Raw genomic sequence first — 12,443 nt, forward strand, 5'->3', positions numbered from 1 at the left:
TGCTGAACTTTTTGGTGAGATGTAGAAATGCTGATATGTGTGTGGGGTTTTTTGGTATTCTGTATCTTTTTTAATTATCTCAAGCTATTTCATAGTTTTTTAGTTGTTTCTGTAGTATTCTCTGTGTATACCATCATATCATCTGCAAAGAGTGATAGTTTTGCATCTTCAATGTCTATTCTATTCTTTCGATTTTTTTCTCTTATTGCTAAAGTTAGCATTTCTAATACAATATTGATAGTTCTGGTAATAGGCAGCCTTTCTTCATTTCTGATTTTACTGGGAAAACTTCTTGCCTGTGTTCACTAAAGATGATGCTTGTTGATGGTTTTAGACACATATTACCTATCATTTTTAGAAAAGTTCCACTTATTCCTGTGCTCTCTAGTGGTTTTTTTTTTCATTTTTAGGAATCGATGTGCATTTTGTCAAAGGATATTTTGGTATCTATTGACATAATCATATGGTATGGTTTCTGTTGGTTTTGTTATCAATATAGTCAATTATGCTGACAGTTTTCCTAATATTGAATCAACCCTACATTTCTGGTATAAATCTCTCTTGGTCAGAATGTATGATCCTTGTGTGTACTGTAATCTCCTTGCTAATATTTTATTTTATTTTAGTAGCAGTACTCATTAGGGAAATGGAACTAAAGCTTCTTTCTCTGTTTTTGCTCTTCCTGGTTTAGATATCAGCTAGCACCATATTTAATAGAACTACAACTATATTTCAAAGTAGTTATATAGTATTAAGATTAATTGTTCTTTAGATGTTTTATAGCAATCACTTCTGCATCCATCAGGTCCTGTGAACTTTTTTCCTAAGGAGTTCATTGATGTCTTGTTCAATTTCTTTTTCTAAGATCATTAATCTGGGCTATATATAGTTTTGTAAATATTCATCTTTTTCACTTACATTATCAGATTTATTGTCCTATAATTGGGCAAAATAACTCCTAATAACCATTTTAATTTTTTCTTCATTGTTGGTGAATGGTACTGGTAATTTGGTTTTCTTCTTTCTTTTAAAGCCTAATTAACCAACAATTTGGCTATTTTATTTTTTCATAAAAATAGTCTCATTTATTAGTTCAATGGTTTTTATATTTTCAATTTTAACCTCAGTTTTTTAAGAATTTGATTTTTGGGGTGGCTAGGTGGCGTAATGGATAAAGCACCAGCCCTGGAGTCGGGAGTACCTGGGTTCAAATCTGGTCTCAGACACTTAATAATTACCTAGCTGTGTGGCCTTGGGCAAGCCACTTAACCCCATTTGCCTTATAAACACCTAAAAAAAAAGAATTTGATTTTTAAGAATTTCCAATTTGGTGTCTGTTTTTTTAATTTGTTCCTTTTCTATATTTTTGGAGTTGCATGCCCAATTCATTGATTTGTTCTTTTTCAATTTTATTGATACAAACATTTAGAGATATAAAATTTTCCCTAAATAGTGCTTTGACTGAATCCTATAAATTTTCATATGTTATCTCATTGTTGTTATTCTTTTTAATGAAATTTTGTTTCTATGATTTCTTCTTTGATCCACTTTTTTAGGATTAGATTAATTTCCATTTAATTTTAATTCATCTTTTAGCTATCCTTTACTGAATGCAATTTTATTGCATTATGAGCTGTATTTAATAATTGTACTGTTCTACATTTGGTTGTGAAGTTTTTATTCCCTAAAACGTCTTCAATTTTTGTGTAGGTGCCATGTATCGCTGAGAAAAAGGTCTATCCTTTTCTATTCTCATTCCTTTTTCTCCAGAGCTTCATTATATCTAACTTTTCTCATCACCTCTCCCCATCCATCATCTCTTCTATCAGTCCCATTCTATCAGTCCCTTTTTTACTTCACTCTAGGTCAAGATAAATTTCTATATTCAACTGAGTGTGTATGTTATTCTCTCTCTGAGCCAATTCTTATGAGAGTAAAGTTTAAGCATTACTTACTATTCCCCTATCTTCCTCTTCACATTAATAGCTCTTTCACAATTTTTTATGGAAATAATTTATTTCATTTTATCCCCCCTTCTCTCTTTTTCAAGTGCAATCTTCTTTCTCATCCCTTAATTTTTTTTGGGGGGGGGATATCCCATTATAGTCAACTCACACACATACCCTCTGTGTATGTATACTCCTTCTAATTGCCTTTATAATGATAAAATTCTTAGTAATATCATACTGTCATATAGGAATATAAATAGTTTAACCTTATTGAATCTTTGATGTTTTCTCTTTCTTGTTTCTTGTTTATCTTTTTATGTTTCTCTTGAGTCTCATATTTTATTTTCAATTTTTTTCTTTAGTGCTGATCTTTTAATTAGGAATGTTAAGTCTTCCATTTCATTAAATGTTCAGTCTGTGTCACCACCCCACCACCCCTGAAAGATCATATTCAGTTTTACTGGGGAGGTGATTTTTGGTTATAATTAGCTCCTTGGCCTTCTGGAATATCACATTCCAAGTCTTCTGGTTCTTTAATGTAGCAGTTGCTAAATCCTGTGTAATCCTGACTGTAGTTCCACAATATTTGAATTGTTTCTTTCCAACTACTTGCTGTATTTTCTCCTTTGTCTGAGAACTCTGGAATTTGACTATACTATTCCCAGGAGATTGCATTTTGTTATCTCTTTCAGGTGGTGATCAATGGATTCATTTTAGTTTGCCCTCTGGATCTAAGACAATAGGGAAATTTTTCTTAACAATTTCTTAAAATATGATGCCCAGGCTCTTTTTTAAATTATAGCTTTCAATAATTCTTAAATTATCCCTTCTGGATCTATTTTCCAGGTCAGTAATTTTTCCAATAAGAAATTTTCTTCAGTTTTTCATTCTTTTGATTTTGCTTTATCAGTTTTTGATATCTCATGGAGTCATTAGTTTCTACTTGCTCCATTCTAAATTTTAAGGAATTCTTTTCTTTTTTTTTTTTTTTAGGTTTTTTGCAAGGCCACACAACTCAGTAATTATCAAGTGTCTGAGACCAGATTTGAACCCAGGTACTCCTGACTCCAAGGCCAGTGCTTTATCCACTATGCCACGTAGCCACCCCAGAATTATTTTCTTCAGTAAACTTTTGTACCTCCTTTTTCATGTGGCTAGTTCTACTTTTCAAGGAATTGTTTTCTTTAGTGAGTTTTTGCATATCTTTTTTGTGTTTCTTCTATGAAACTGTTGACTTTTTTATGTTGTTTGTCTAATTTCTTTTTTTGTTGTTTTTTTTTAAGGTTTCTGCAAGGCAATAGGGTTAAGTGATTTGCTCAACACCACACAGTTAGGTAATTATTAAGTGTCCGAGGCTGAATTTGAACTCAGGTCCTCCTGACTTCAGGGCCGGTGCTCTATCCACTGCACCACCTAGCTGCTCCTTTGTCTAATTTCGTTTCCCAGTTTTTCTTCCATTTTTCTTATTTGCTTTGTAAAACCCTTTTAAAGATCTTCCAGGAGTTCCTTTTAGGGCGGCTTCATATATAGTCTTTTTTAACACTGTTGTCCTCTTCTATGTTTGTGCCTTGATCATCCCTGCCACCCTAGTACTTTTTATGGTCTAGTTCTTTTTTTGTCACTTTTTCTGCCCATTTTCTGATTTTACTTATATATAAGAGTTGGACTGTGCTCCTGCATCCACCAGAGGTTCTTGTGATGAGACTTAGAGCTTTGTAACTTAGCTGCTGGCTTGCACTGGAGGAGATGGTCTCTCTGCTTGTACTTGTCGTGTGTGTGTATGTGTGTATGTGTGTATGTGTGTATGTGTGTGTCCTTGCTTCTGGCTGGCAATGGGGCAGGGTAGAGTTTTGCTGGTGGCCTGCAGTAAGACTGGCTCCTCACTATGCTGCTAGTTTGGAAGGACTTATGACTTGCCTTGTCTCCCTGGTTTAATTCAGGGTCTCACTGCTGGTTTCTCCCTGTGCTAGGAGCTGCAGGCTCTCTGGGGGTGATCCCTTCCCATTTCCTGGGCTGATAAACTGCTTCCTTGCTCCAAAATCAGATCTGAGACATTTTTCAAGGTTGTTTGGGAGAAAAATTGGGAGGGCACCAGGGAGTTCCTATCTCAATCTGCCAGTGTGACATAAGAAATCTCTAAAGTAACATTGGTAAGTTAAACATTGGTAAGTTAAATACCTTTTTCTTGTTTTTTGCAAGGCAATGGAATTAAGTGATTTGCCCAAGGCCACATAGCTAAGTATTTATTAAGTGTTTGAGGTCAGATTTGAACTCAGGTTCTGACTCCCGGGTGGGTTCTCCATCCATTGCACCACCTAGCTACCCCAGATAAACACTTCTAAAAGTTCATACAAAGACCAACCAGGATTCCAGGGACTGATGAGAAAGCATGTTCCGCACTCTTGGCAGAGAGATGATGGATTCAAGCTCTAGAGTAAGGTTCATGCTTTTGGACATTACCAATGTGGGAATTCATTTTGCTTATCTTTTAGCTGTTTATTACATCAAATGTTAACTCTTGGGCCATAAATTGCTGGCTCTGGATTATGGTCAAGAGGGGCAGAATTTCCATTTGACAACTGATTTCACTAATGTAATAAAAGAGAAGAATAGAAACATGGAGCTTTCAGAAAACTCAGGTCCTCAGAAATCAAAAAGTTCCAGCCTTTTCTGGATATCCCTGCCTCTTCTCATTGACACCTCAAACAAACCTATCTAGAAAACAGGCTTGTTATCCTTTCTCTGCACCTTCTCCCCCCTTTTACCATGCAGGCCTGCTCACAAGTCCACAACTTCAGTGTTATTTTTTATTTTTTTGTTCTAACTCAAAGGCATCAAACATATGGACCTCAGTAACAAGGTGCCCTTTAAACTCCCAAGATTAAACCAGATTAAAATGTCACTGAGAAATCTTTAACAGAATAAACAAAATGCAGTAAAACATAGATAATATTAATTTGTGATTTTCTAAGTCAGTATGCCAATCAGTATTTCTATTTGAGTTTGACACTACTTCCTAACTTATCTAGACCTGTAACCAAAGCAAGGGAAATTTTTGTTGTGGTTCAACAGTTCAGTTGTATTTGACACTTGCTGATCCTGTAAACCATAGCACACTAATATTGTCCGGGGGTGGGGGGTTCTTGCCAAAGATAATGAAGTGATTTTCCCTTTCCTTGTCCAGTGGATTAAGACAAAGATAGTCACTGAGGTTGGATTTGAACTCAGGACTTCATGAACACCTGATCCATCCACTGTTTCACCTAACTGCCTCTAGATATATATATTTACATGTATAAAATATTTGAGATTCAGCTTGCCTTAGTAGATTTAAAAAGCTAACCTATAATTCAAGATGACTTGAATTTCTTCCTACCTTGTCATTTTGCAAACCTCAACTTAATTACTGAGTAGGGGCTAATCTATACTGGGGAAACTGGGGAAACTGGGGAAAGTTTCCTCATCCAGAGATCTCTACACTTCAGAAATCATGTATATTCATATATGCACACACATATACATACACACATTCATACATGCACATACACAGGCCTGTATACCCACTCTTTCTGTGCCATTAGAAGGGCCCTAGAAAAGCACACTTAGATTATAATTTGAAAAAAAGATTGGGGGGGGTGTTAGTGGACGGAGTGTTAGCAAGGTGATGTGGAAGCCCTTAAAGATTAATTTGTTCTTGAGCTAATTTAGGAAGGAAGAGGGAGGTGAAAGTTCCTTTGTACTTTGCTTTCCTCAGACTTCTAGAGAATTATTTTCCATTTTGGGGCCACAATGATAAAATAAGGAAAGTCTTGAGATAGCTTCCCTTTCCTTTTCATAATTATTCTTCTATTTCTTCACAATTTCATTCTCAAGGGTTCCTTAATCCCTTGTTTGAAGATAATGGTGATGATGAAAAGTAATACAACTACTACTACTACTAATAATAACATTAATATATGAAGTACCCAGACGGCACAATGAATGGAGCAGGTCTGAAGTCAAATCTGGCCTCAAACACTCACTAGCTGTGTGACCTTGTACAAGTCATTTAACCTTGTTTACCTCAGTTTTCTTATATGTAAAATGAGATGGAGGAGGATATGACAAATCATTCCAGTATCTCTGCCAAGAAAACCACAAATGTGTCATGAAGACTCCATCGTGACTGAAGCAACTCAACAAGAAACACTGAAATAGTACTTTGTCCCTGATGCTGTCCTAAGCACTTTACAATTATCATTTAATCCTCACAACAACATTGGGAGAGAGTTGCTATTATTCTTCTCATTTTACAAATAAGGAAACAGAACAAAAAGAAACTAAGTGACTTGTCCAGGGTCAAAGGCCTAGAAAGTGTCTGAAGCCTTATTTGAACTCAGATTTTCCTGGCTTTAGGTATGGTGCTCTCTCCACAGTGTTACCTAGTTAGAAAAAGTCTGATTTATTCTGTTTAATTTTGGTCTACTTTTTATCTCCATTCTAAAACCCTTTTAAAATCTGCTCTCCTGGGACAGTTAGATAGCGCAGTAGATAGATAAATGGCCCTGAAGTCAGGAAAACTTGAGTTCAAATTCAACCTCAGACCTTTATTTGGTAACTTTGGTAAGTTACTTAACCCCATTGCCTTGCAAAAACAACTGCCCCCCCCAAAAAAAACAAAACAAAAGAAATATGAGATGTTTTAGGGGACAGCTAGAACCTGAGTTCACATCTGTTCTCAGACACTTGATACTTACTATGTGACCTTGGGCAAGTCACTTAAGCCCAATGTCTCACAAAACAGCAACAATGACAAGGAAAAATGAAAATCTACTCTCCTCAAATTTAGAGTGCATCTCAGACTAGGCCTGGATCTGCTCCCCTTCTCTAGCCTATATATACCTCAAGATAGACTTGGTAACTTCCCCAAGGTTTCTACTTCCCTATGTAAATAACTAACTAGTTCCTCTTTGTAAGTGAGAAGAATATCTAGGAATAGAAATGTTAAAAACCACCATGGTAGCATGGAAAAAACCAACTGATTTTTAAACCAAAAGAGCTTATAACCACCCCCTTTTTGTTTTTTTGGTTTTTTTGCAAGGCAATGGGGTTGTCACTTGCCCAAAATCACACAGTTTTGAAATTAAGTGTCTGAGGTCAAATTTGAACACAGGTTCTCCTGACTCCAGGACCAATGCTCTACTGCGCCACCTAGCCACCCCTACCCCTTCTTTTTTAGTCCCTATTATTAGTAGCATTAGTAGTCTAACATTTCTTCCTTCTTTGTATTGCTTCTTGACTTCAGATAGAACTTTTTTATTGCATTGAGGAAGAATTCCTCAATTCCCATTTTTAGTGGTTTTTAAAAAATGATGACTGAAATGGTGAATTTTATAACAACTTTTTCTACATCTATTTTCTGTTCTTTAAATGACTGTAAGAAAATTAATTAATTTTTTTGCAAGGCAATAGGATTAAGTGACTTGCCCAAGGTCAGCTAGTAGGTATCAAGTATCTGAGGTCAAATTTGAACTCAGGTCCTCCTAACTCCAGTGCTCTATCCACTGCACCACCTAGCTGCCCAAATAGTTAATTTATTGGTCACAACAATGCAAATTTGCAGCTCCCTATCAATACAGTCTCATTAATAGTACAGGTGGTGACATAGTGGGCATACTATAGGATGTATACAACAATGGAAACTTCAGATCTCTAGTTTTCTCTTAACTAACTCATGATTCTTTGAGCATTGATGTTCCTTCTTGGTCCTTAACTCCTGATCTCCTCATCTTGACTTTAAGACCACCTCTTTCCACACTGCCTCTTTTGGAATAATAGTGATGAGTTGGTCCTTACATTTGCTTTCAGGTTTACAAAACAGATTTTATCATTTGAACTTCACAACAAAATTCATGATAGCTCTGCTGAATATGTGCAACAATAAGATGAACCAAAGTCTTTCTGACTTGAAGTTTGGCTTTCTGACCACCGACCACCATGATTTTGTTTAAAGAGGATCCCAGGCCTCTTCATCTAGCAATCTGGCATTCATAGATAAAAAGATACCTTTTGGCTTAGGATGATGATGAAAAATAATACAACTATTATTAATAAAATAACATTGATATCTGAGTCAGTTAGATGGCACAATGAATAGAGCAGGCCTAGTGTCCTAAGGAAATCCTTAGGAAATCCTAAAGAAAACAAGTATTTATTAACTATTTGCACCAACCTAAGTGCCGAGAATACAAATACAAAGATGGATGGAACCAACACATAAAAGGGAACTGAAGATAAGGAGCTGCAAAAAAGTCCCCAAATAGAAGCATGATGTTCAAGTTCAAAAAGCAGTACAGCCTAAAGGAGCCAACTTGCCTGATAAAAGTTGGAGAATTACCACCCAAACACAATATAACAAACATTTATTAAGAATCTGCTGTATACAGACTATTGTTCTAAGAACTGGGAGAAATAGGTATGATATTATCCTTGCACTCCTGGAGATTATATAATGCCTTAGATTGTCTACCAATTGGGGAAATGATATTTCAGAATAAATTCTGATATATGAATATAATTTGATATTACTATCCTATAAAATGCCAATAAAGAAGATTATCAATAAATAAGGAAAGTTTTATATAGTGATGCAAAGCAAAGTAGAATTAGAAAAAATATATCTATTGAATATAACTACATAGAAATAATAGCAATAAATTGCTTAAGTACACAGAAAGCATTTCAGTGGTGTACACAAATGAAATAAATTAATATGATTTCTTGTAAAGTTCATATTTTTATTAAAATATGTATAGCTCAGGTTTTCTGTATTTGCCTGGGAACTTTTTGTTAATTTTTATTTACTTGTTTACTATTTATTGACATTTTCTTCAGTATTTTATAACTTTTGGGTTCTATCAATTCATCAATATGAATAAAGACTCCCCTGAAGAAGACTGCAACCCTCTTATAACTTAGTAGATGGACTTAACAGAGTATTGCCGTGGATCCTCCTGCCATGGTGAATGAATGTTCCTTGACTATAAGTGAATGATATCCACTATAAATGTGTGGGCAGCCAAAAATAAGCTGGAAATGAAGCAGCATTTGACAATTTGATGCTGTGGAATTCCATCTGAAGTCAGAAAACCTAGGTTCAAATATCATCTTTGTCAGTGACTGTCACTGTGACTTTTGGGGAAATTATCTTTCTGTATCTTGGGTTTCTGATCTTTAAAATGTAGGGGTTGTACTATATGAATTTTAAAGTCCCTTTCAGTCCTTACCTATGGTTTTCAGATGAGTTGTTTGATTGCAGGAACAAATAAAATAGAAGGAAGTCAGTTAAGGGGTCTTTCAAAGCAGAAAAATCAAGGACAGGGAGATTAGAAGGAGGGAATAATTTGGTGGCAATAACTAGCAAAACTCAAAAATCAGTGTTTAAGTTTTACAGGTACTGAATGCCTTTCAGTTGATTGTGACACTGACCTTCTGCAGATCTAATCTCACTGTCTATGATGAGGCAACCAGTTTAGGTCTAGAGTCAGAAAGATTTTGATTCAAATCCTGCCTCAGACATTTATTAGCTCTGTGATTCAAGTCAGTTTCTCTCAGTCTCTGTTTCCTCATTTATAAAATGGGAATAATACCCACACAGGGTTGTTTTAAGCATTACATGAGATAATAAATGGATAATGGATGTGAGCTTGTCCCATCCACTTAAAATGGCGATAAATCCACAAGAGAGATGCTAGAGACCTACTTTTATGGGAAGGAAACCTGGTTCACACTTGGCCTGTATGAATTTTATGAACATTCTACATTGGTTTACCATGTGGTTAGGGAGCAGCCTCTTGCCAAAAGCTGAATATCTGGAACTGTTTGAATCTTTAAATTTACCTCTCTGTCCTGTGGCATCCAGAGGTGAAAGACTTATTCACTTAGAGCAGGGGTACCATTTACTAAGCTGGGGAAGGTAGATCATCTTCCTGACTTGACCTTAGGATCACCTTCCCCTCACCTTAGATCTACTGGTACTAAGAAATAGGTTTGAGGTTTTAGTTTTCTTTTGTTTGTCCTTTTTGGTTCCTGGTGTAGGGAGTGGAGTCCTTGACCCAGAAGCTGGAACCATGGGGGCTCTTGGAACCCAGAATTCTAGGTCAGATGTTGTGGCCAATTTAACAAGGAAACTCTAAGAAACTAGGGTCCCAGGAAGCTAGCCAACAGGGACTTTGGATTTGGTACTTGCTGGGATTAATGCTCCATAGCAACAAGGTTAAGATGTATGAACCTTATCTCTCTCCCCTCCCTAAAGATCCAAGTAGTGCAAGAAAGATTATGCTCCCTAGGAGTTGAAGGAGGATGATAATGCTTGTTCTTACTATACATTGGAAGTTAATATTTTTCTATCAAAACTAATCTGTAAGTGATTAGTCATTCAGTCAATAAATATTTATTAAGTAGTTACTATGTGGTAGTTACTGTGCTACGTTCTAGTGATATAAAAGGAAGCAAAAGACAGTCCTTCTCACAAGGAGCTTAGAATCTAAATGGAGAAGGGGCAGGTAGATGTTGCAGTGGATAGAACACCAGCCCTGAAGTCTGGAGGACCTGAGTGCAAATCTGAGCTCTGATATTTGAACTAACTGTGTGACCTTGGACAAGTCACTTAATCCCATTGTCCCCCCAAAAGAACCTGATGGGGAAGATAACATGTAAACGGGAAGTAGGATACTTGGACTCCTAAAAGGAGAGGAACACAATCTGTGGGGGCTTGAGACTGGCAATGATAAAAGAGCCTCCAATGCCCTAAGGGAAATCTAGGAGGGGAAATGTAACACTTGACCTTCAGCTAATGGAAGCTCATGGAATCGCTGTTACAGGTTGCAAGTGTACATTCTGTATCGCTATTATGAAGATGATGTGCCCTCCAGCAGCTCCATCTCTTCCTCCCAACATCACCCAGAGTGAGGTGGCCATGCTGGAATAGAGCTAGGATGGTCTCCCGAAGCTAGTGGGTTGGGTGTACATGGGCAGGTCTTACCAAAAGCAAAAGACTGTTTTCCAGTCTCTCCTTAAAGTCTCTCTTCTCCAGTGTCAGAAGACTGCCTGGACCAAAGGGCAATACAGCTTATTTGAATTGCCTTTACCATGTTGGAAATGCAGTTTCCAGCCAAGTTATACTTGATCTAAATTTCCAATCCTTGGCAGGGCCAGTTTCCCAAAGATGATACTTTTAGGAATAGGGCAAGGGCAATGATTGTTAGCCTCATAGAGCCTCATCGAGCCAACAGGAGCTTAGGGGGTCTGTAATGTGGTAATCTGAACACTCTTGTCTGAGACAGTATGGTGGGAGATTTTCCCTTTACTGGCATTAGATGAGAGCAGGAAAATCAGCCAAATAGAAAGGAAACAAAGAAAAAGAGAAACACATCATGGCCCTTCAAACTACTATAATTCATCAACATTCGGCATATTTGTAAGCTGGAGAGAGAGAGAAAGACGGGAACACTTTCAATTTAGTCAACTTTCCCCATTATTATCCCTTTGTCTCTAAAAGTTGATAACTTTTCTTTTATACACTTCATTTAACAATATATTCCTTTTTTAAAAAATATTTTTTCAATTATATGTAAAAACAGTGTGCAACATTCATTTTTGTAAAATTCTCTCCCTCCCACCTTGCCATCCCCTGCCCTAAGATAGCAAGTAATCTGATATAAGTTATACAAACACAATTGTGTTAAACATATTTCCATTTTAGTCAAAACAACATATTCTTTTCCCTTCCCTGATCCAGAAAATCATCCCTTATGATGATAAGAAGCATTTATTAAATACTTACTATACATCAGACACTGAAGAAAGGAAAAACACACTTCCTGTTCTCAGGGGCTCCCATTTTATGGAGGAAAGCAACATGGGAAAAATCTCCAAAAAGGAATATATACATATACACATACAAACCATATACATCATATATATATATATATATATATATATATATATACATATATATATATATATATATATATATAGTAATCTGGGGGGGTGGGGGTGGAAAAATTCCCCTACAAAAAAGTCAGATTTGAAGGAAAGCCAAGAATTCTAGAGAAGGGGGGGGTAATCAGTTCAGAAAAACTAATAAGCAAACATCAATCAGATCGACCATAATTTCTGTTTCCCCATCCATTGACCACCTCTGAGAAGAAGGGAAGGAGGGACATTGTCACATCTTTTCATTAGTCATTAGTCATTATAATTACAGTGTCCACTTTCCATTTTTGCTTTTGTTATTCTTTCTTTTCACATTGTTGTCATTTTCCTGATTCTGCTCTATTCCTTTGTCATCAGTTCATTTATGTCTTTCCATGCTTCTTAGGAATCTTCATATTCATTGTTCCTTGTTGCACAGGAATATTCCACTACATTCTTGTACTACCACTTGTTTGATCATTCTCCCACCAATGGACATCTCCTTGCATCCAGATCTGGACCATTTTCCCCCTTGATTTT

The sequence above is a fragment of the Macrotis lagotis genome, chromosome 7, assembly GCF_037893015.1.
Source record: "Macrotis lagotis isolate mMagLag1 chromosome 7, bilby.v1.9.chrom.fasta, whole genome shotgun sequence".
NCBI classification, from domain to species: domain Eukaryota; kingdom Metazoa; phylum Chordata; class Mammalia; order Peramelemorphia; family Peramelidae; genus Macrotis; species Macrotis lagotis.